This window comes from Capricornis sumatraensis, chromosome 12 (assembly GCF_032405125.1).
Source record: "Capricornis sumatraensis isolate serow.1 chromosome 12, serow.2, whole genome shotgun sequence".
NCBI lineage: Eukaryota > Metazoa > Chordata > Mammalia > Artiodactyla > Bovidae > Capricornis > Capricornis sumatraensis.
In genome coordinates this window covers 58,917,567-58,943,631 of record NC_091080.1, presented here as the reverse complement: position 1 = coordinate 58,943,631, position 26,065 = coordinate 58,917,567, and positions in this window count along the sequence as shown.

Genomic DNA, 26,065 nt, shown 5'->3' with positions numbered 1-26,065 from the left:
ACTCCACTGCACTCCAGAGAGAAGAAACCCAGCTCCACCCACCAGAACTCCAACACAAGCCTCCCTAACCAGGAAACCTTGACAAGCCATTGATAGAACCCCACCCACAGTGAAGAAGCTCCGTAATAAAGAGAACTCCACAAATTACCAGAATATAAAAAGGCCACCCCAAACGCAGCAATATAATCAAGATGAAGAGACAGAGGAATACTCAGCAGGCAAAGGAACAGGAGAGTTGCCCACCAAACCAAACAAAAGAGGAAGAGGTAGGGAATCTACCTGAGAAAGAATTCCGAATATTGATAGTGAAAATGATCCAAAATCTTGAAATCAAAATGGAATCACAGATAAACAGCCTAGAGACAAGGATTGAGAAGATGCAAGAAAGGTTTAACAAGGACCTAGAAGAAATAAAAAAGAGTCAATATATAATGAATAATGCAATAAATGAGATCAGAAACACTCTGGAGGCAACAAATAGTAGAATAACAGAGGCAGAAGATAGGATTAGTGAAATAGAAGATAGAATGGTAGAAATAAATGAATCAGAGAGGAAACAAGAAAAACGAATTAAAAGAAACGAGGACAATCTCAGAGACCTCCAGGGCAATATGAAACGCTCCAACATTCGAATTATAGGAGTCCCAGAAGAAGAAGACAAAAAGAAAGACCATGAGAAAATCCTTGAGGAGATAATAGTTGAAAACTTCCCTAAAATGGGGAAGGAAATAATCACCCAAGTCCAAGAAACCTGGAGAGTTCCAAATAGGATAAACCCAAGGCGAAACACCCCAAGACACATATTAATCAAATTAACAAAGATCAAACACAAAGAACAAATATTAAAAGCAGCAAGGGAAAAACAACAAATAACACACAAGGGGATCCCCATAAGGATAACAGCTGATCTTTCAATAGAAATGCTTCAGGCCAGGAGGGAATGGCAAGACATACTTAAAGTGATGAAAGAAAATAACCTACAGCCCAGATTACTGTACCCAGCAAGGATCTCATTCAAATACGAAGGAGAAATCAAAAGCTTTACAGACAAGCAAAAGCTGAGAGAATTCAGCACCACCAAACCAGCTCTCCAACAAATTCTAAAGGATATTCTCTAGACAGGAAACACAAAAAGGGTGTATAAACCCAAACCCAAAACAATAAAGTAAATGGTAACTGGATCATACTTATCAATAATTACCTTAAACGTAAATGGGTTGAATGCCCCAACCAAAAGGCAAAGACTGGCCGAATGGATACAAAAACAAGACCCCTCTATATGCTGCTTACAAGAGACCCATCTCAAAACAAGGGACACATACAGACTGAAAGTGAAGGGCTGGAAAAAGATATACCACGCAAATAGAGACCAAAAGAAAGTAGGAGTGGCAATACTCATATCCGATAAAATAGACTTTAAAACAAAGGCTGTGAAAAGAGACAAAGAAGGCCACTACATAATGATCAAAGGACCAATCCAAGAAGAAGATATAACAATTATAAATATATATGCACCCAATATAGGAGCACTACAATATGTAAGACAAATGCTAACAAGTATGAAAGGGGAAATCAACAATAACACAATAATAGTGGGAGAATTTAATACCCCTCTCACACCTATGGACAGATCAACTAAACAGAAAATTAACAAAGAAATGCAAACTTTAAATGATACATTAGATCAGTTAGACCTAATTGATATCTATAGGACATTTCACCCCAAAACAATGAATTTCAACTTTTTTTCAAGTGCTCATGGAACCTTCTCCAGGATAGATCACATCCTGGGCCATAAATCTAAACTTGATACATTCAAAAAAATCGAAATCATTCCAAGTATCTTTTCTGACTACAATGCATTAAGATTAGATCTCAATTACAGGAGAAAAACTATTAAAAATTCCAACATATGGAGGTTGAACAACACACTTCTGAATAACCAACAAATCACAGAAGAAATCAAAATATGCATAGAAACTAATGAAAATGAAAACACAACAACCCAAAACCTGTGGGACACTATAAAAGCAGTGCTAAGAGGAAAGTTCATAGCAATACAGGCATACCTCAAGAAACAAGAAAAAAGTCAAATAAATAACCTAACTCTACACCTAAAGCAACTAGAAAAGGAAGAATTGGAGAACCCCAGAGTTAGTAGAAGGAAAGAAATCCTAAAAATTAGAACAGAAATAAATGCAAAAGAAACAAAAGAGACCATAGCAAAAATAAACAAAGCCAAAAGCTGGTTCTTTGAAAGGATAAATAAAATTGACAAACCACTAGCCAGACTCATCAAGAAGCAAAGAGAGAAAAATCAAATCAATAAAATTAGAAATGAAAATGGAGAGATCACAACAGACAACACAGAAATACAAAGGATCATAAGAGACTACTATCAGCAGTTGTATGCCAATAAAATGGACAACGTGGAAGAAATGGACAAATTCTTAGAAAAGTACAATTTTCCAAAACTGAACCAGGAAGAAATAGAAAATCTTAACAGACCCATCAGAAGCACGGAAATTGAAACTGCAATCAGAAATCTTCCAGCAAACAAAAGCCCAGGTCCAGACAGCTTCACAGCTGAATTCTACCAAAAATTTCGAGAAGAGCTAACACCTATCCTACTCAAACACTTCCAGAAAATTGCAGAGGAAGGTAAACTTCCAAACTCATTCTATGAGGCCACCATCACCCTAATACCAAAACCTGGCAAAGATACTACAAAAAAAGAAAACTACAGGCCAATATCACTGATGAACATAGATGCAAAAATCCTCAACAAAATTCTAGCAATCAGAATCCAACAACACATTAAAAAGATCACACACCATGACCAAGTGGGCTTTATCCCAGGGATGCAAGGATTCTTCAATATCCGCAAATCAATCAATGTAATTCACCACATTAACAAATTGAAAAATAAAAGCCATATGATTATCTCAATAGATGCAGAGAAGGCCTTTGACAAAATTCAACATCCATTTATGATAAAAACTCTCCAGAAAGCAGGAATAGAAGGAACATACCTCAACATAATAAAAGCTATATATGACAAACCCACAGCAAACATTATCCTCAATGGTGAAAAATTGAAAACATTTCCCCTAAAGTCAGGAACAAGACAAGGGTGCCCACTTTCACCGCTACTATTCAACATAGTTCTGGAAGTTTTGGCCACAGCAATCAGAGCAGAAAAAGAAATAAAAGGAATCCAAATTGGAAAAGAAGAAGTAAAACTCTCACTGTTTGCAGATGACATGATCCTCTACATAGAAAACCCTAAAGACTTCACCAGAAAATTACTAGAGCTAATCAATGAATATAGTAAAGTTGCAGGATATAAAATGAACACACAGAAATCTCTTGCATTCCTATACACTAATAATGAGAAAGTAGAAAAAGAAATTAAGGAAACAATTCCATTCACCATTACAATGAAAAGAATCAAATACTTAGGAATATATCTACCTAAAGAAACTAAAGACCTATACATTGAAAACTATAAAACACTGATGAAAGAAATCAATTAGGACACTAATAGATGGAGAAATATACCATGTTCATGGATCAAAGAATCAATATAGTGAAAATGAGTATACTACCCAAAGCAATTTACAAATTCAATGCAATCCCTATCAAGCTACCAGCGATATTTTCACAGAACTAGAACAAATAATTTCAAGATTTGTATGGAAATACAAAAAACCTCAAATAGCCAAAGCAATATTGAGAAAGAAGAATGGAACTGGAGGAATCAACCTGCCTGACTTCAGACTATACTACAAAGCCACAGTCATCAAGACAGTATGGTACTGGCACAAAGACAGACATATAGATCAATGGAACAAAATAGAAAGCCCAGAGATAAATCCACACACATATGGACACCTTATCTTTGACAAAGGAAGCAAGAATATACAATGGAGTAAAGACAATCTCTTTAACAAGTGGTGCTGGGAAAACTGGTCAACCACTTGTAAAAGAATGAAACTAGATCACTTTCTAACACCGCACACAAAAATAAACTCAAAATGGATTAAAGATCTAAATGTAAGACCAGAAACTATAAAACTCCTAGAGGAGAACATAGGGAAAACACTCTCTGACATAAATCACAGCAGGATCCTCTATGATCCACCTCCCAGAATTCTGGAAATAAAAGCAAAAATAAACAAATGGGATCTAATTAAAATTAAAAGCTTCTGCACAACAAAAGAAACTATAAGCAAGGTGAAAAGACAGCCTTCTGAATGGGAGAAAATAATAGCAAATGAAGCAACTGACAAACAACTAATCTCAAAAATATACAAGCAACTTATGCAGCTCAATTCCAGAAAAATAAATGACCCAATCAAAAAATGGGCCAAAGAACTAAATAGACATTTCTCCAAAGAAGACATACGGATGGCTAACAAACACATGAAAAGATGCTCAACATCACTCATTATTAGAGAAATGCAAATCAAAACCACAATGATGTACCACTTCACACCAGTCAGAATGGCTGTGATCCAAAAATCTTCAAGCAATAAATGCTGGAGAGGGTGTGGTGAAAAGGGAACCCTCCTACACTGTTGGTGGGAATGCAAACTAGTACAGCCACTATGGAGAACAGTGTGGAGATTCCTTAAAAAATTGCAAATAGAACTACCTTATGACCCAGCAATCCCACTGCTGGGTATACACACCGAGGAAACCACAACTGAAAGAGACACATGCACCCCAATGTTCATCGCAGCACTGTTTATAATAGCCGGGACATGGAAACAACCTAGATGTCCATCAGCAGATGAATGGATAAGAAAGCTGTGGTACATATACACAATGGAGTATTACTCAGGAGTTAGAAAGAATTCATTTGAATCAGTTCTGATGAGATGGATGAAACTGGAACCAATTATACAGAGTGAAGTAAGCCAGAAAGAAAAACACCAATACAGTATACTAACACATATGTATGGAATTTAGATAGATGGCAATGACGACCCTGTATGCAAGACAGCAAAAAAGACACAGAGGTGTATAACGGACTTTTGGACTCAGAGGGAGAGGGAGAGGGTGGGATGATTTGGGAAAATGGCATTTTAACATGTATACTATCATGTAAGAATCGAATCGCCAGTCTATGTCCGACGCAGGATACAGCATGCTTGGGGCTGGTGCATGGTGATGACCCAGAGAGATGTTATGGGGAGGGAGGTGGGAGGGGGGTTCATGTTTGGGAACGCATGTACACCCGTGGTGGATTCAGGTCAATGTATGGCAAAACCAATACAGTATTGTAAAGTAAAATAAAGTAAAAATAAAAATTAAAAATAAATAAATAAATAAATAATGGCTATTGGAATTATTCATCCTGTACAATTATCTATTGTTTTTCTCTTCTAAAATTACCTTTGGGTTTCCCAGGTGTTGCTGTGGTAAATGCAGGAGACTCAGTTCATTACCTGGGTCAGGAAGATCCCCTGGAGAAGGAAATGACAACCCCCTCCAGTATTTCTGCCTGGAGAATCCCATTGACAGAGGAGCCTGGTGGGCTGCAGTCCATGGGGTCACAAAGAGTCAGACACAACTTAGCAACTAAACAAAAACAACAAAATCACCTATATTTTCTACATCTTCTACAATGATCATGAAACCAAACAGGATCTGAAGAGCCCTCCCAAGTTCAGAAGCTTTTCTGTATCCCCTATTTCTTGTTTGCAGGAAAAAGATTTTATCCTCTATCCCTGGTTCCAAAGAGCAACTTCAAACTGCTACTAATTAGGGAAGTGAGATAACTGTTATTGTTTAGTCACTAAGTTGTGTCTGGCTCTTTGCAATCCCATGTACTGCAGCAAGGCAGGCTTCCTTGTCCTTCACCATCTCCTGGAGTTTGCTCAAGCTCATGTCATTGAGTCAATGATGCCATCCAACCATCTCATCCTCTGTCGTCCCCTTCTCCTCCTGCCCTCAATCTTTCCCAGCATCAGGGCCTTTCCCAATGAGTCAGGTCTTCACATCAGGTGGCCAGAGTATTGGAGCTTTAGCATCGGTGAGAGAATACCAAAAGGGAAAAAAAAAAGTATGGCAATTGGGCAGGTCCTGGTTACCCCTTGGGTAATGTGCATAACCACCTGATAGAAATCTCTGAGCTCTTCTGTCCAAGCCGGGGCCCCCACCAAAGGGCTGATGATTGAGATTCCTAGAACACCACCCTATTACCACCCCAGCAATCAGTCAGAGGATGGTCACACACCCTGCAGCCCTCCCCTGCAAGCTTTGTCTATAAAAACTCCTCCCTAAAAACCATCAGGGAGTTCATGCCTTTTTTTGAGCCTGAGCCATCCTGTTCTCTTTGCTGAGTCCTGCCATAAACCTTTCTCCCGTCCAAAGTCCAACGTTTCAGGTTATTTGGCCTCACAGTGCATCAGACATGTGAACTTGGGTTTGGTAACAATCATATAATGCTTTCATAATCTAAAAGAAAACAATGAGATTATAAGAAGAGCAAAAATGGACTAAACTTGGTATAACTCCACTGACTTTGGTGGCCACCACAGTCTCTGTGCTGAAAGGATTCCATGCTGATTTCTTTTATAGGAAGAGGAAGGCAGTTTTCTCCAGGGTTCCCCCTTTCCTCCAGGCCAAAGATTTGTTCAGCAAATCATTGTGTAAAGTGACATGACTTGTAATATCTCCTCACCAACGTCCTCCAAATAGTTCCTCACCAGAGATAAGAATTTGTTGAGTCAAGTCGTGTCCCCCCAAAAAATTCTATTTTGAAGTCTTAACTCTAGTTAGTACCTCAGAATGTGACCTTGTTTGAAACTAGGAGGGTCATAGATGTATTTGGCTAACTTGGATGAGGCTATACTGGATTAGGATAGTTGGAATGGGGTGCCTCTAATCCACTATGGACTTCCCAGGTGGCTCAGTGGTTAAAAATCCACCTACCAATTCAGGAGCCTCAAGAGACCTGGGTTCAATCCCTGGGTCAAGAAGATCCCCTGGAGTAGGAAATGGCAACCCATTCCAGTATTCTTGCCAGGATAATCCCACGGACAGGAGTCTGGCAGGGTTGCAAAGAGTCAGACCCAACTGAGTGACTGAGCATGTATACACACACACACACACACACACACACACACATATGCACACAATCCACTATGACTGTATCCTTATAAAAAGAAAGATTTGGATGCAGAGATATGCAGAGAAGGAAAATGAATGGAAGACCTGGGAAGAACATCACATGGAGATGAAGGCAGAGATTGAGGTGATGCCTCTACCAGGCAAGGAAAGCCAGAGAAGGGAGGGCAGAGCATCCTGCTTACCACCATCCAGAAGAACCAACTTCACCAACACGTCAATTGTGGACTTCTAGAATTTTTATTTATTGTCTCCAGAATTGTAAGCAATAAATGTTGTGGTTTAAGCTACCCAATTTGTGGTACTTTGTTTTAGTAGCCCTAGGAATCTAATATAGACTCAAGCATTTTTGGCACATGATCAGGTGTCTATTTTTCTAAAGGTTGAATCCAAACTGAAAGGAAATTGTGATTTTTGTCCAGAAGGTAATCATTTTACAATTTTTCTGCCTTGGCAAATGTGAAACATAAATCTCACCCTGCAGTGATGAGACCCAAAGTGGCACCAATGGTAAAGAACCCACCTGCAAATGCAGATGTAACAGACACAGGTTCTATCCCTGTGTAGGAAAGACCCCCTGGCGGAGGGCGTGGCAACCCACTCCAGGATTCTTGCCTGGGCAATCCCATGGACAGAGGAGACTGGGGGGCTCTCTGGATCCATAGGGTCCCAAAGAATTGGACACGACTTATGTGACTTAGCATAGCACAAGATTAACAGGTTTAAGCACTCTGCAAAATAACATTGAGATGCCCTTCACCAGGGATGGAATTGTACACTTGCTGATACTTTTAACTGAGAAACATGCATTTCTCTCTGGTTGTGGCAGTCCAGGGGAGGGGATAGACCTACCGTGGGGAAGGAAAAAGTGGAAGACAGTCACTTTGGAAGCAAGAAGTACCTGCAGGTATTCAGGCTACAGACTACAGGCTGAGGAGAAAAAGTGGTCCTGCTGGGAGAGCCTGGGTTATGAACTGCGAAAAGTTATTTATAGTTTCCAGCTTTGTTCCCTCTGAATTGCAAATCTTGTCTGCTATCACCAAACCTTCAGAAAATCTTCTCAAGGATTATAGACTCATTTATCACTATGGGGAATCAGAGGCCAGGGAATGTAACCCATGGGGGGTAGATGGGAAACGATTGATAGCCTGTTGAGAGAATCCAGCCTTAGGACCACAGGTGGTGACTCACACAAAAGTCATGCTGGATCTAGAGACCCTTGGTTTGCTCAAGTGGCAGATGGCTGCCAGGACAGATTTGGGAAACGAGTTCATTTTCCCTGATGAATAAAACTGGTAAAAGACAAAACTTCCTGAACACTGCCAGGGTGGTACTTGCACTACTGGTTTTTTAGGTGCTTAGTTTTTGTGAGATCTCAATACTGAGCAAATCTGGGACATCTTTTTTTTTTTTTAATGAAAGTACTAGTTGACTTACAATATAATAGGATGACACAATTCTCTATAACACTATGCCAGATACAGTTTTTCCAAAAAGTTCATGCATTCAGCATTTTCTTTTCAACTGCTCTCCATATATATGACATCAGATCCACAAAGTTATAGGGACAATACTATCCCATTAATATTTCAGACCATAGATTTCATTTGAAAGTGTTGCTACATATTCAGTTCAGTTCAGTCGCTCAGTCATGTATGACTCTTTGCAACTCCATGAATCAATCGCAGCACGCTAGACCTCCCTGTCTATCACCAACTCCAGGAGTCCATCGAGTCAGTGATGCCATCCAGCCATCTCATCCTCGGTCGTCCCCTTCTCCTCCTGCCCCCAATCCCTCCCAGCATCAGAGTCTTTTCCAATGAGTCAACTCTTCGCATGAGGTGACCAAAGTATTGGAGTTTCGGCCTCAGTCTCAGTCCAGAAAAAATATGAGTTTAACCAAATTGTAATAATCAGTATCACGCTTCCCAGGTGGCTCAGTGGTAACAAATCCACCTGCCTCTGCAGGAGATGCAGGAGACACAGGTTCAATCCCTGGGTCAGGAAGATCCCCTGGATGAGGGCATGGTTGCCCATTCCAGTGTTCTTGTCTGGAGAATTTTATGAACAGAGGAGCCTGGCAGGCTGCAATCTATGGTGTCACAAAGACTCAGACATATCTGAGAGACTGAAGACTCACACACACACACATTTGTCTATGCAGTGCTCTCTTTTTTCTTTTTTGATGAAATAGATAAATCACAAATAGGTTAATGTCTCTATCTTCCCATGGCTCTAGTCCAACCCATCAAAACCTCTGATTTAGGCCTCCTGCATCTTCTTTTATTTTCCTTCAATCCACTTTCTCTCCAGGAGTTAAATTAACTAAAAATGCTAGTTTAACTCTGTAATCTTCAATTTAAAAGTCCACAATATTTTACCAAGAAAAAAGAATTAAATTTGTCAGGGACATGGAGCAGGCTTTATCTCCACCCTCATCCCCTGCTCTATCTGGAGATTCTTTCTCCTCACTTAGCCTAATTCCTAATTTTCCTTCAGGTTTTAAATTTAATAGCACTTTCTCAAAGGAGTCTTTACAATCTCAGATCTAAGTCACCTGCCTGAATCACCCTACTCTTTAAAATGTCTTCAATTAAAACTATATCTTCTAATTATGTATTTTTTAATGTATTTGTATACTGTTCATCTTCCCCATTTTTAAATTCTTTTCAGTTCAGTTCAGTTCAGTTCAGTTGCTCAGTTGTGTCCGACTCTTTGCGACCCCGTGAATCACAGCACCCAGGCCTCTCTGTCCATCATCAACTCCCGGAGTTCACTCAGACTCACGTCCATTGAGCCATCTCATCCTCTGTCATCCCCTTCTCCTCCTGCCCCCAATCCCTCCCAGCATCAAAGTCTTTTCCAATGAGTCAACTCTTCGCATGAGGTGGCCAAAGTACTGGAGTTTCTGCTTTAGCATCATTCCCTCCAAAGAAATCCCAGGGCTGGTCTCCTTTAGAATGGACTGGTTGGATCTCCTTGAAGTCCAAGGGACTCTCAAGAGTCTTCTCCAACACCACAGTTCAAAAGCATCAATTCTTCGGTGCTCAGCTTTCTTCACAGTCCAACTCACATCTATACATGACCACTGGAAAAACCATAGCCTTGACCAGATGGACTTTTGTTGGCAAAGTAAATTCTTTTAAGGCATAGATTGTTTTCCCATTGAGTTGTTCTCCATCCCAAGGTTCTAACAGAATTTCTCATCTATCACAGGTGTATTATAGATGCTTAATAAATACTTGATTAATAAGTAAGTAGATGCCCTTGAAATATTACTTAAATTGTGTCTTAAAGAAAACACTCAAGTATACTAAATTTTTTTTTCAAGACCAAGATTTTTTTTTAAGCAAGGGGTGAAATCGTCACACATGCTTAAAGATGAAAAATTTCATATTCTTGAGAAGATTCTTGAGTCTTGAATTTTTCAGTTTCTCAGAAGCAAATCTGGTAAATCTTCTCAGTCCATCCACCATTTTGATGAAGTAAGAGTATCTGGGAATCAGTTTTAATGATATACTCATCTGAAAGTCCCTCAGAATAATTTTTCTCTTCCACCCCAAGACCTTGCTTGACATGGTTTGGTATTTTGTTCTTCAGCTTTAAGCAAGCATTAGTCTGTCCCTTCAATTTCTTTTCTTTCATTCTTTTGTTTTTTTTTTTTTGTTTATTTATTTTACTTTACAATATTGTATTGGTTTTGCCATACATTGACTTGAATCCTCCATGGGTGTACATGGGTCCCCTATCCTGAACCCCCCTCACACCTCTCTCCCCATCCCATCCCTCTGGGTCATCCCAGTGCACCAGCCCTGAGCACCCTGTATCATGCATCAAACCTGGACTGGCAATTCATTTCACATGTGATAATTTAAATGTTTCAATGCCATTCTCCCATATCATCCCACCCTCGCCCTCTCCCACAGAGTCCAAAAGACTTCTATACATCTGTGTCTTTTTTGCTGTCTCGCATCCAGGGTTATCATTACCATCTTTCTAAATTCCATATATATGTGTTAGTATACTGTATCGGTCCATTCTAAAGGAGATCAGCCCTGGGTGTTCATTGGAAGGAATGATGCTAAAGCTGAAACTCCAGTACTTGGCCACCTCATGAGAAGAGTTGACTCATTGGAAAAGACTCTGATGCTGGGAGGGATTGGGGGCAGGAGGAGAAGGGGACGACCGAGGATGAGATGGCTGGATGGCATCACTGACTCAATGGATGTGAGTCTGAGTGAACTCCAGGAGTTGGTGATGGACAGGGAGGCCTGGCGTGCTGTGATTCATTGGGTCAAAAAGCATCGGACACGACTGAGTGACCGAACTGAACTGAACTGAACTGATACTGTATTGGTGTTTTTCTTTCTGGCTTACTTCACTCTGTATAATAGGCTCCAGTTTCATCCACCTCATTAGAACTGATTCAAATGTATTCTTTTTAATGGTTGAGTAATATTCCATTGTGTATAGGTACCACAGCTTTCTTATCTATTCGTCTGCAGATGGACATCTAGGTTGCTTCCATGTCCTGGCTATTATAAACAGTGCTGCAATGAACACTGGGGTACACGTGTCTCTTTCAGTTGTGGTTTCCTTGGTGTGTATGCCCAGCAGTGGGATTGCTGGGTCATATGGCAGTTCTATTTGCAATTTTTTAAGGAATCTCCACACTGTTCTCCATAGTGGCTGTACTAGTTTACATTCCCACCAACAGTGTAAGAGGATTCCCTTTTCTCCACACCCTCTCTAGCATTTATTGCTTGTAGACTTTTGGATAGCAGCCATTCTGACTGGCATGAAATGGTACCTCATTGTGGTTTTGATTTGCATTTCTCTGATCAATTTCTTTTCTCCATGAAAGAAAATATAATCCCTTGCCTTAAGTATATAACTCTGACCTCAATTTCTTCATCTATCAAGTGGGAATAACAGCCAAGTCCCTAACTAACAGAGCTATTTTAAGGATCAAGTGATTAATGACTGAAAATGTAAAATTCCTCATTTTATAATAGCAAAGTATTAGATACAGAACTGTTTCATAAGTACTATTGATGCTAGCATGCTAAATCACTTCAGTAGTGTCAAACTCTTTGCAACCCTATGGACTGTAGCCCACCAGGCTTCTCTGTCCATGGGATTTTCCAGGCAAGAATAATGGAGTGAGTTGCCATGCCCTCCTCCAGGGGATCTTCCAGACCTAGGGATCGAACCAGGTTCTTTACCACTATCCCCACTGGGGAAGCCCAAATACTATTGATATGCATAGCTAACTGTTGCATTTCCAAAGAGTTTCTCTAATGGGGTGTCACTGGTGTTTTTATTTGTAAGCATACACCTATCAGTAAGTGTCAACCTATATATATATATATATATATATATATATATATTTATATTTATATTTATATTTATATTTATATTTATATATATCTAATCAAATAAAAAGTCTAGGAATATATGGAAAAAGAAAAGAAAAAAAAATACCAAGTTTGATTAATAAAATAGAGCAATGAATTTAAGGTAGAAATAAATTACCCACTCCAGTTTTATGTATTTTATTTCTAAAGTTTATGCAAGTTGCCTTATATATGGTCTTAGTTTTCAATTTTGACAATTTTATTAGCAATACTGAAAGATTTTAAACTGTCATTACATTTAATCTTCTTCCTAAAGCTCCTTGTTTCTTTGGCAGTAAAGACATAAATTGTCATTGCCTATTCCTATTCAACTTTGAAGTATAATTTCTTTTTGTTTAGCTAACCTAAATCAGCCATGTAATGTCGCCCCTTTGGGTAATAATTATACCTGAAATATGCACCTGAGTAGAAGAAAGGAAAACATCTCAATTCCAGCTTCTTTTCATTTTGTTTTATGATTACTGATTTATATGTTTCTTGGGTCTCCTATTATTCAACAGAAATAAACCTCTCCACCTCCCAGGATATTTGCAAATATATATCAATGAATTATGTAGTCCCCTCTCCCCGCCACCACCACCCCTACATGCAAACACAGACACATAATTTTAATTTTTTGTAAATTAGCATAAAGCACATGTTGCATGTCATTATTTGACACTAAATCATTTTAACAACTTTATTTTAAATCAACTTAAAAATAGCAAAATGAAATTTTAGTAAACTGCACTTTGTGGTGCCAAAAAAACTTATGTCCTCAAAATATTTCTACATTGTAATAATAAATTTTTCCCATCATCATCAACAACCTACAAAATTAATGTTGATAAAGGCATTATATGCTTCTTTGGAAAAAACGTTCCCTATTGAGTCACAAAAAAGAAACTCTAGGTCAGTTTCAAGGTTGTTCTCATTTTATAGTGAGGATATTAAAGGTATGAGTCTTCTGCAAAAATGCTAAAGCAAGATTTTGCTTTTGTTTATAATTGGTTTTGACACTAAAAGGACAAGCAATGTGAAGATTGGTCAGGGCAGTGTATTTGGTGTTTCAGGTATCCTCTGGTGACAGCAGCAGCAGCACTGGGCAGGGTGTCCTTTACTATCAGGCTCATTGTCATTGAGTCACCCTCCCCTAACTTCTCTCTCTCTCTCTCCCCCTACCTTCTCTCTCTCTTTCTCATTAATCAGCTTGCATGACCAAATAAATAGTCACCACAAGGAACACCCTTTTATAATATCATCCCCATTCCCACGGGTTGCCAGATTGTGAATTGTGCATACTTCCCCATTATTTGCCTTGATTGAAAGAGACCTTCATAAGTGTTCCTTCAGAGAATGAGAGGTTGAGTTCCTTTTCCAGATTATAGCCATTAGTGAGAGTCATGGTCTCTGTGAAGAGATAATGAGAGAGTCAATTTCTAGGCAAGTTGATAAGGAGTCTGGGTACCCAAGGAGGAGATAGGGGTCTGGAATTCTCAAGGAGAAGCAAAGGACAAACAAATTTTTTTAATTTTTTTCTTTACATTCCTTTGTCTTAGTCACATAAAATGTTTTTTTCTTTAAGTCTGAAACTGATAATTACACAACAAACTCAGTTTAAACACTGTTCAGTTCAGTCACTCAGTAGTGTCTGACTCTTTGTGACCCCATGGACTGCAGCACCTCAGGCCTCCCTGCCCATCACCAACTCCCAGAGTTTACTCAAACTCATGTCCATTGAGTCGGTGATACCATCCAACCATCTCATCCTCTGTTGCCCCCTTCTCCTGCCTTCAATCTTTCCCAGTATCAGGGTCTTTTCTAGTGAGTCAGTTCTTCACAATCAGGTGGCCAAAGTATTGGAGTTTCAGCTTCAGCATCAGTCCTTCCAATGAATATTCAGGACTGATCTCCTTTAGGATGGACTGGTTGGATGTCCTTGCAGTCCAAGGGACACTCAAGAGTCCGCCAATACCACAGTTCAAAAGCATCAATTCTTCAGCACTCAACTTTCTTTATAGTCCAACTCTCTCATCCATACATGACTCCTGGAAAAACCATAGCCTTGACTAGATAGACCTTTCTTGGCAAAACTATATCTCTGCTTTTTAATATGCTGTCTAGGTTGGTCATAACTTTTCTTCCAAGGAGTAAGCGTCTTTTAATTTCATGGCTGCAGTCACCATCTGCAGTGAATTTGGAGCCCCAAAAAATAAAGTCTGCCACTGTTTCCCCATCTATTTGCCATGCAGTCATGGGACCAGATGCCATGATCTTAGTTTTCTGAATGTTGAACTTTAAGCCAACTTTTTCACTCTCCTCTTTCACTTTCATCAAGAGACTCTTTAGTTCTTCAATTTCTGCCATAAATGTGGTATCATCTGCATATCTGAGGTTATTGATATTTCTGCCCCCAATCTTGATTCCAGCTTATGTTTCATCCAGCCCAGCATTTCTCATGATATACTCTGCATATAAGTTAAATAAGCAGGGTGACAATATGCAGCCTTGACATACTCCTTTCATCATTTGGGACCAGTCTGTTGTTCCATGTACACTTCTAACTGTTACTTCTTGACCTGTACACAGATTTCTCAAGAGGCAGTTCAGATGGCCTGGTATTCTCATCTCTTAAAGAATTTTCCATAGTTTGTGGTGATCCACACAGCCAAAGGCTTTGGCATAGTCAATAAAGCAGAAGTACATGTTTTATCTGGAACTGACTTGCTATTTAAATGATCCATCGGATGTTGGCAATTTGATCTCTGGTTCCTCTGCCTTTACTAAAACCACCTTGAACATCTGGAAGTTCATGGTTCACATATTGCTGAAGCCTGGCTTGGAGAATTTTGAGCATTACTTTACTAGCGTGTGAGATCAGTGCAATTGCGCAGTAGTTTGAGCATTCTTTGGCATTGCCTTTCTTTGGGATTGGAATGAAAACTGACCTTTGCCAGTCCTGTGGCCACTGTTGAGTTGTCCAAATTTGCTGGCATATTGAGTGCAGCACTTTCACAGCATCATCTTTTAGGATTTGAAACAGCTCAACTGAAATTCCATCACCTCCACTAGCTTTGTTTGTAGTGATGCTTCCTAAGACCCACTTGACTTTGCATTTCAAAATGTCTGGCTCTAGGTGAGTGATCTCACCATCATGATTATCGTGAAGATCTTTTTAGTATAGTTCTTCTGTGTATTCTTGCCACCTCTTCTTAATATCTTTTGCTTCTGTTAGGTCCAGACCATTTCTGTCCTTTATCTAGCCCATCTTTGCATGAAATGTTCCCTTGGTATCTCTAATTTTCTTGAAGAGATCTCTAGTCTTTCCCATTCTGTTGTTTTCCTCTATTTCTTTGCACTGATCACTGAGGCTTTCTTATCTGCTCTCCTTGCTATTCTTTGGAACTCTGCATTCAAATGGGCATAACTTTTCTTTCCTCCTTTGCTTTTCACTTCTCTTCTTTTCACCGCTATTTGTAAGGTCTCCTCAGACAGCCATTTTGCCTTTTTGCCTTTTTTTTTCTTGGGGATGGTCTTGCTCCTTGTCTCCTGTACAATGTCACAAACCTCTATCCATAGTTCATCAGGCACTCTGTCTATCAGATCTAATCTCTTAAATCTATATCTCACTTTCTGTGTAATCCCATAAGGGATTTGATTTAGGTCATATCTGAATGGTTTAGTGGTTTTCCCTACTTTCTTCAATTTAAGGCTGAATTGAAGTGTGAATTCTGCATTTTAAACTCTGTACTAAGGATTATACAACAACAGTGTATCCAACTTAAGGACAGTTTCTCCTTCCTGAAAACCTTCTGGCTAATCCTGATATTTTAGAATGGGAGTGGGTCTGGTAAAATCTTTCTGTTGTTAAATTTTAATCCTGTTATCTTAAAATGTAAACTGTGGGAGTGGGTCTAGTAAGATCTTTACAACCTTGAGACATTCTTTTGATTTACTGTAATAACCAATTTGAAAAATATGTAACTCCCTTGCTAAGACTAGTGAGGGGGGCACTCTCTATCCCCCTTCTGATGTCTGTGTCAGAAGCTTTCTCTGTCCCTTTTTCACTTCAATAAAACTCTGTTACAAACAAAAGCTCTTGAGTGATCAAGCCCAGTCCCTGGTCCCTGGTCCTGATGCTAAATCTTCTTCAGAGACCATGAATTCGACATCATTCACCATAAGCTATCAATAGGACCAAACTTATCTTTGTACAATCTCTGTACACTTAAAAAAAAAAAACTTTGAAGCCAACTCAGTACTTCTGGAACAGATCAGTGTTCATATTTACTAAAATAATACATGCCCATGGTAAAACCTTAAGCATAATACAAAACATTCAAAATAGTCATAATCTTAAGCATATTACAAAACATGCCCCCAAAATGGTCATTATCTTACTTCCTAAAGGCAAACAATTTTGAAAATTCTCTTGATAAACAGTGAGTGCAAACATTTAGAATATAAAATCCCTACTATATATTTTTAAAATAGTTATTCTCACCTTCAGGTACACATTCCATCTACTCGCCAAAACCTTATCTTATTTAATTCAGTGTTAATTCATTCCCACCAGAGTTTGAGAAGTCAATGAGGTATTTTCACAGAAACAATAGAATTTTTTCAGTCAGTTAGGTCTTCCCGCTATCCTTATCTCTAGAATTGTATCCAGTTTTTTTTATTTAGTTCACAATACCACGCAGGGTTAGGGGAGTAGGTGCGGATCCTCCCCCATGTCATCTGTTCACACATTTGTTTGTTCACATTTACTCTTGTAGGTCTTTAATGAGATCTCCTACATACCGTCTAGTCTTCCTTCCCAAGGTCAAGCCTTCTATGTCTTCTTTCCACAACAAACCCTTTTGATTCTCAGTTCTCAGCTACATCCAGACCCTGTTTGAGGGATACAGAAGCAAGTATTAGTAACTGACTATCCTCCTCAAACTCTGTGGAGCTGCCTGAAACCCATCAGCCTGGTGACTTCTGCAGCCATTGCTACTCCATAGCTTAGGGATTATGCAGGACACAGGGCATGCCAACATACAAGGCATGCTGACATACAAGGTTTGCCCGCTGTCCAGTCACCCTCTGAAATACAAGTCACAGGCACTTTCTGTATTCCACACCACCCTGCCCCAAGCACAGTAAGAGGTGGTAGAGCACTCTACCCACTAGCAGTTCAGTTCTAGCTTATCTTAGGGAAGTCACAGTTCTCAATACAAGCTTCTAAAGCAGAGTGGTGGCATCCTCTTCAGTTCTCCTCCCTCCCCCAGTTTCGACAATATTTAACTAAGGTCCAAGGATAGGCTTCTGTTCTGGCTTAGCCTTTTAGAAATACAATATGCTGACCCTTACAGGTCAAAAGCTCTAGCTTTCAAGACTATGTCTCTACTATGAGTCTCAAGAGTGTATTTTGGAACTCAGAAGCCAAGGTATTGACATTTTGTTCACTATATTCAATGTAATTTATCCCCTGAGATATTGCGTGTTAATGAATTAGTAGGGGAAAGGTCACTGGAAACAAAGGGAAATATATCATATCACATAGAGAAGAATTTCAGTTAACATAATAGGATTCTATGCATCTCTCTAGCCAACTGCATATTCATATATTTATCTTTCTAGAGAACTAATTTTATTTCTCTAGAGAATTCAGACATGTCCATTGCTTATTTCTCAGAGTTTTACCATTTTCCCACTTTGTCTGAAGCTGTGCCTTAGCAAATACACCATGCATTTCTTCTGCCTTCACTATCACTCCATTTTATTTATGATTGAGTTTGTTATACCCCAAATAATAGGGTTCCAGAGGAAAACAGGCATTGTTTCATAGGTAATACATTACTATTTTCTGACAAGCTAGAATATCAGAATAGACTCTTCTTTTCCTTTTTGTCTACTCTTTTCCTGTTTCCTTTTTTTTTGGGGGGGGGTGGTATTTTGGGGATGGGGAGTGGGTGAAGTGCCTATAACTCACACTGAGAAAACTACCCGAAAAGTTGAAATGTAATATCTGAAGTAGACTTATAAAAACCTCTTAGGCATTTCAATAAAATTGCAATAAAAATTCTTCAATGTTCTTCATAACTATGTTTTTCATGCTTACTGCTAACCCTGTAATTAGTCTAAGTCTCTATGATTGTCATGTAAACCAAGAGTTTGAAAACTTTTTTTCTGTTAATGACCAGATAGTAAATATTTTGGCCTTTGCATAGGTCTCTGTCACAACTGCTCAACTCTTCTGCTGCTGCTGCTAAGTCTCTTCAGTCATGTCCAACTCTGTGCAACCCCAAAGATGACAGCCCACCAGGTTTCTCCGTCCCTGGGATTCTCCAGGCAAGAACACTGGAGTGGGTTGCCATTTCCTTCTCCAATGCATGAAAGTGAAAAGGGAAAGTGAAGTCACTCAGTCGTGTCCAACTCTTAGAGACCCCATGGACTGCAGCCTACCAGGCTCCTCCATCCATGAGATTTGCCAGGCAAGAGTACTGGAGTGGGCTGCCATTGCCTTCTCTGACTCAGCTCTTCTGGAGCAGAGCAAAAGCTACCATAGAAAATACACACATGAATGAGTATGAAAGAAAGTGAAAATGAAGTCACTCAGTCATGTCCAACTCTTTGCAACCCTGTGGACTGTAGCCCGCCAGGCTCCTCTGTCCATGGGATTTTCCAGGCAAAGATAAAGGAGTGGGTTGCCATTTTCTTCTCCAGGGGATCTTCCTGACTCAGGAATCAAACTCAGGTCTCCCACATTGCAGGTAGACTCTTTACCCTCTGAGCCACCAGGGAATCCCAAATGAAGACGGCTACATTCTATTAAACATTATTTACACACACACACACAGAGCAGATGTCAGACCCCTATTTAGACTGTCTAGATGCTATCTAAAAGCATCCTCCTTTTTTAATCCATTCTGCATTTTCTGTCCTATGAGTCTGTGGAGGGTACAACTTCCCCTGATGAGATGATATGACTTATGTATGGATCTATTAATATTTCTCATACTGTTATTTAAGATCCTCTACAAGATGACCGTTAGTAATGGAAAGAAAATTGGAACCAAGCAGAAGAAAGTGTTGGGAAAACTGATCTGCCCATAAGTTCTAGTTTGGTAAGGACAGTTCAAGGAGACTTTTCGAAAGATATAGAAACTTCAGACATAAACCAGGTCACTATGCCTGCTCCCCTCTCTTGGAACATTGGACACCAGAGGGGAGGATCCAGATGGTCATCAAACACTCAGTGGCCAAGATGTATCATTTTCAGTTTTTTCTCTATATGAAAGGCCCTCAGCCAGGAATCCATAGAGACAGGGACGAGCTATAGCACAGATCTTGAGCCAGGCACTCGGCAAGTTTATCATCAATTCACAGTCAAGCCAAATCTTTGTCTCTAGGCCTCTGGATACCATCCAAATGGCTAGAGTTCATGGCAAAGCCAGGGGCTAGATACATAATAAGCAAAAGAATTAGATTGACCAAAGAGTTGGGAGCAAAGATAAACATGATACTAACTTAGAGCAAACACTGTAAAAACCTATTCAGAAGGATAAAATGTGTTCTGGTACCATAAAGGGAAAGCTACCTGGTCCTGGATGGGGTCTCCCTAGGAACTGCCTCAATTAGTTAAGTCACTTAAGGGATCTGCCTTCTGCAATGAATGTACAACCTCCCCTTCTTGATGGTGGTCAGAAAAATAAGTGATAAGAGACTGAAAGATTGTAATCAAATGCATCTAAGACTATAGAAGTCACATAAATACTGACTTGCAATTACTCAATGAGAAATCTAACTGACACACAGCAGATTTCTGGCCTCAGCAAGTGTTCAGCCACAGTCTGGTTTTCAGAGAAATCAAATAATATTCAAAGACCACTTTATTAAGTCATCTTGAAAAATCATTGTCATAGATAAAAAAGATATTTATCATCTGTATGAGCAATTAATGTTTGCCTGCAGAAAAAACTAATTAAAACAGCAAATCATAATTAGATAGTAACTAAGTAAGCAGGGGTGATATGATGTATAAATTGCTTAATGCCATTAGGCTAAGATAACATAAAACACATCTACTTTATTATAAAATTTTCTTGTGAATGGATACAGAACCCACTGCGTCCATAACCTTCAGTTTCTTGCTTCTCTCTTCATAAGAGGGATGTCTTTCTTGGGAAGGAAGTTTTTGAGTCTCAAAGTGGGTATTTAGAAGGCAACCATTCCCTTGACTATTCTTGCATTAATACTGCCAAGATTTACCTTCTGTAACTCTTCATATTCTCTATTTCTATGACTGGCAAAGCTTGATTTTATAAGAGATAGTCTTTATTTAAATAAATCTATTTTGATAACCACATCACAATCAGATCTGTTAGCATGAAACCTGTCTTTGTTTTTCCCATAATTTAACTTATCTGTGCTTTGGTGTTATTACCTAACATTTCAACTCTCAAGGAATATTCTTTTATTTAATTTGCAAGAGAGTAAAAGTCTTCACAAGCTGTCAAAGGGAATACCTTGAACTGGAAACTACAGAGGCACCTAAAGCATAAACAAGACACATTGGATTCCTATCTGGTTGGCAGACATGGACACGTGCAGGCCCAGCTGTTGGAGTTTAGATCAATGGATCTTGTTAAAGTAATTTAATTCCAAGACTCACTAAGCCAAGATCTACTTCCTGCCTCAGTTAGCACTGGCTTAGGAACAGATGTGGAACTAAACCTGGAGGGGTTTTTGGTGGGGGGAGGGTACATGAGGGTATGGGGCTTATATATCAGAAGATTTAGATGCTGGGCAGCTGGTGAAATTAGAGACAGTGTGACACAGAAGGCCAGTCATAAAGCAGAGTAGGAGCTTGCAGTGGGGAAATGAGTAAATATTGGCCTGGGTGAAAGCAAGGGGAAACAAAGTGATATTCTAGGGATCTGAGAGCCAGGAATCTGTCCTGAACACAATTTGAAATATTTGCTACACAGGATAGAAAACAGAGAAAAGAGAGTGAGAAAATGTAGCAGTAAGTACCAATGAAGAGACTAGTATTCTGAAGTCCTCAGTGATCGGTTGCTTAACTACAAACAAGTCTCTGATGCTCATCAGCTTATTTTAAAAATGGGGATGATAAAACTAACTCATTGGGTTATTGAAAGATAGTCCATGTAAAGTGCTTATTATAATATAACTTGTAGCTTATTATTGCTATTAAAAAGTCAACATTCAGAAAACAAAGGTCATGGCATCTGGTCCCATCACTTCATGGCAAAAAGATGGGGAAACAATAGAAACAGTGACAGACTTTATTTTCTTGGGCTCAAAAATCACTGCAGACAGTGACTGCAGCCATGAAATTAGAAGACACTTGCTCCTTGGAAGGAAAGCTATGACCAACCAAGACAGCATATTACAAAGCAGGAACATCATTTTGCCAACAAAGGTCTGTATTGTTAAAGCTATGGTTTTTCCAGTAGTCATGTAGAGATGTGAGACTTGGACCATAAAGAAGACTGAGTGTAGAAGAATTGAGGCTTTTGAACTGTGGTGCTAGAGTCCCTTGGATAGGAAGATCATACCAGGCAGTCTTAAAGGAAATCAACCTTGAGTATTCATTAGAACTGATACTGAAGCTAGAGCTCCAATACTCTGGACACATGATGCAAAGAGCCAACCCATTGGAAAAGACCCTGATGCTGGGAAAGAGTGAGGGCAGGAGGAGAAGGGGGTGATGGAGAATGAGATGGTTGGATGGCATCACCAACTCTATGGACCTGAGTTTGAGCAAACTCCAGGAGATAGTGAAGGACAGAGAAGCCTGGCATGCTGTAGTCCATGGGGTTGCAAAGAGTCATACATAGCAAATGAACAACAACAAAAAATTATTATTATTATATCTGATACATGGAATACTGATAAAAACTACTTCCCTCATCTCTAATATAGAAGATCCTTAACCTGAAATCTATGGCCCAAGGGAGAATCATAATTGGGTATTTGGAAACAAGTGAATCACTTCAAATTGTTTACAGAAATTTGTGCATGTGTGTGTACTTTTCTGAGAAGAGGGTTTATATATTTTATCTGATTTTATCTCAAGAATCCCCATGACCAGAACCAAGGTTGAGAAGCACTGACCTGGTACACAGTAGTGAAGATTTTCATATCTTACTCACTAGTAGGCAAAAATGTGATCCTATTATATCAACAGGCCAATTTCCCATGGATTCAGCCTGGATAGGACAATACATTAGGAAATAGTCCTTTCATTCTGACAGCTGGATGTGGCAACTGTGCTTGGGAGTGAAGAGTAATTGTACAGCGAAAAACACTTTGGTTGGTGACTCAATTCCCCACTTAGATCTGTTCACACATTGGAACTTTTCTCTCCTTTCTGCTTTTTCTTCCATCATTAACTGAATCATCCTCATGATTGGTGCCAGACCGTCTATTCAAGGATGACAAATGCTTCCGTACTTCCTCTGGTTCTTCCTGGTCTGAAAGCAAAAAGATAGTCATTGTAACAGAAATAAAAAGATTCCAGAAGCATTCTCCTCCTGTTATTCAGATGATCCCTTTTGCCAATATTTATTAACTAGAACATATTTAGCACCAGAGTGTTGATAGAGGATTATGCTAATAAAATGGATGCTTTCATTCATAATGAAAACAACGATGACAGATAATATTCTGTATAAGGACAATTACAACATCTGGATCTACTTGACAAAGTAAAAGTAACATTTAGAAGTACTGAAGAGGAGATTTTGCATTAATATAAAATAAAGGTCAGGTCTGAATATAATCCATATAGCATGTTTTGGAATGATAAAATTATTAATTATTCTGTATACACTGTGAAGATATTAAAATGAGACATGAAATATGGTTTTTCATAAATTAAAAATAAATCAAGTCAATATAAGTTCTTCGTCAAAGTTCATATTACTAGATAAATAGAAAAAATAGGATTAATAAATATGCAGAGTCATAACTCTAGTCCTTTAACATATTCATGAGCCAATTAAGAAAATATGGTTGGCATTCCATTACTGGTGGTGGTAACTTTGGTTCAAAGAATAATTGGTCTTCTAGTGCGTGAGATTATATGCTGAATTCTTTTTCATATATAACTTGCAGAAAATTAAGGTTTTAAATTATTAAAAAATAATTTTGGTGACTATCAATAAAGCAACAACAAAATATTTCTAAGGACAAAATGATATTTTTTGCAGGTGATTCTCAATATATGAATAAGTACTTAGTGAGTATTGTATTTACAGAGCCATCAGTTCCCTTCTAAAGGGGCTGCCCTATTACAGATTGAGACATTTGCATTTACATTGCTTTACTTGTCAATCAGTTTTACTCGCTGAGCTTTAATGAAACAAGCTTAGGAATGTGAACCAGAGGAGAGAAAATGGTAAAACTTTCAGTACATCTGTTTTAACACCTCAGAATCATGCAGGTTTTAGCTGAAATGTTTTACAGGTAAACTATACCACTGCTAACTCAAATTTTCACCTTCAAAACGCCTTAAAAAATCAGATTTCATGTAAAGATCAGTGTATAGATCAGTAAACACAAGAAGGCCTAGTTAAGTTTTCAGATGATAGGAGCAAAAGGTAGATATGATGAAAACTGATAACAAAAGATAGCTGCAGAGAGATAAGATCTGACATAATGAAAAAAAGAGAAAAAAAAAATAGTCTATATATTCCACACAGACAGGGATTGTGTTTGCTTCAATGTGATATCTCCATTTCTTAGGACTATGTTTGTGTTATATAGTAGGCACTCAAAAATCTGAGTGGATTTGTGACTGATACAGCTTTAAAGCTCAGTCAGACAACATGTTGCTGAAACACTCCAGTAAAGACAGAGTAACAAGAGGCTAGAGATGTTGAATGGAGGGCTCAAGTTTCACTAAACCGTTTAGACTTAAGTGCCATTATTTATGGTTCTACTTAATTATGAACTTCCATGTCTTAGCATAAGAGAAATATGGTGAGTACAATGAGTCCTCTACATGTGAACCTTCACATTTTGAACTTTCAAAGATGTAAACATGGAGCTTACTGATGAAGTACTGTTGGAAATGGAGTCCCAGAGAAAGAGCCAAGAGAATCAAGAGAAAGTAGAAGAAATTGAAGAACCAAAGAGACTCATGATGCAGGAAACGGCAAGGGGATTTTCTTCATCTGAGAGGCACTGTTAATTTTTGAGGTAAAGCACCCCAATATAGGCTGGTACATGAAGGTTGCAGCAGGCATTCAGAATGCAATCCAGTGTTATCATGTCATCTGTGATGAGAAAGCTTCCCTGATAGCTCAGTTGGTAAAGAATCTGCCTGCAATGCAGGAGATCCCAATTTGATTCCTGGGTTGGAAAGATCCGCTGGAGAAGGAATAGGCTACCCACTCCAGTATTCTTGGGCTTCCCTTGTGGATCAGCTGGTAAAGAATTCGCATGCAATGCGGAAGATATGGGTTCAATCCCTGGATTGGGAAGTTCCCCCGGAGAAGGGAAAGGCTACCCACTCGAGTATCCTACGCTGGAGAATTCCACAGACTGTATAGTCCATGGAGTCACAAAGAGTTGGACACAACTGAGTGACTTTCATTTTCATGATAAAAAAAATGAGCTACTACCCAGACGTCACTGGACCATTTTTTCAAGTGGGTAGATAGAATTAAATCCAGCAAGAAACCAGAACCTGTGCCATCAGTGTCTGGCATGAGTAAAATTTCAGCTTGCCCTCCATCTCCTATTGCTGACGATCTTTCAGCTTTGCAATCTCCCACCTCCTCTCCCTCCTGCAGTAAGTAATTCTTCTTGCCTGTTCACTTGATGCCAGCCCTGGTATGCCAGCTGTGGTACCATACTATTTTACTTTTCAAGGTACTGTACGGTATGATTCAAAATATTTTATTTTTGTGTGTTTGTGTTTGCTTTTTATGTATTCATGTGAAAAGTATCATAAACCCATTAAAGTACAGCACTGTATAGCTTATGCTGAGAAAGATTGAAGGCAGGAAGAGAAGGGGATGACAGAGGATGAGATGATTGGCTGGCTCACCAACTCGATGGACATGAGTTTGAGCAAGTTCTGGGAGTTGGTGATGGACAGGGAAGCCTGGCATGTTGCAGTCCATGAGGTCACAAAGAGTTGGACACAACCAAGAGACTGAACTGAATTGAACTATATAACCAGTTGTGTTTGTTGGGTACCGAAGCTAACTTTGTTGGACTTATGAACAAATTGGACTTTTGAACAAGTTAGACTTACGAATATGCTCTCAGAATGGAACTTGTTCCTATACAGGAGACTTACTGTAATTGTGTGTGCATGCTGTCGCTTCAGTCGTTTCTGACTCTTTGCAACCCTATGGACTGCAGCCCACCAGGCTCCTCTGTCCATGGGATTCTCCAGGCAAGAGCACTGGAGTGGGTACTGTAATTGTATCCCTCATCTAAAATAAAAAGGGAAAATTATGTGTTTGTCTACAAAAAATAGTTTCTCAAGTTTCTTTCTGAGCCCTTCT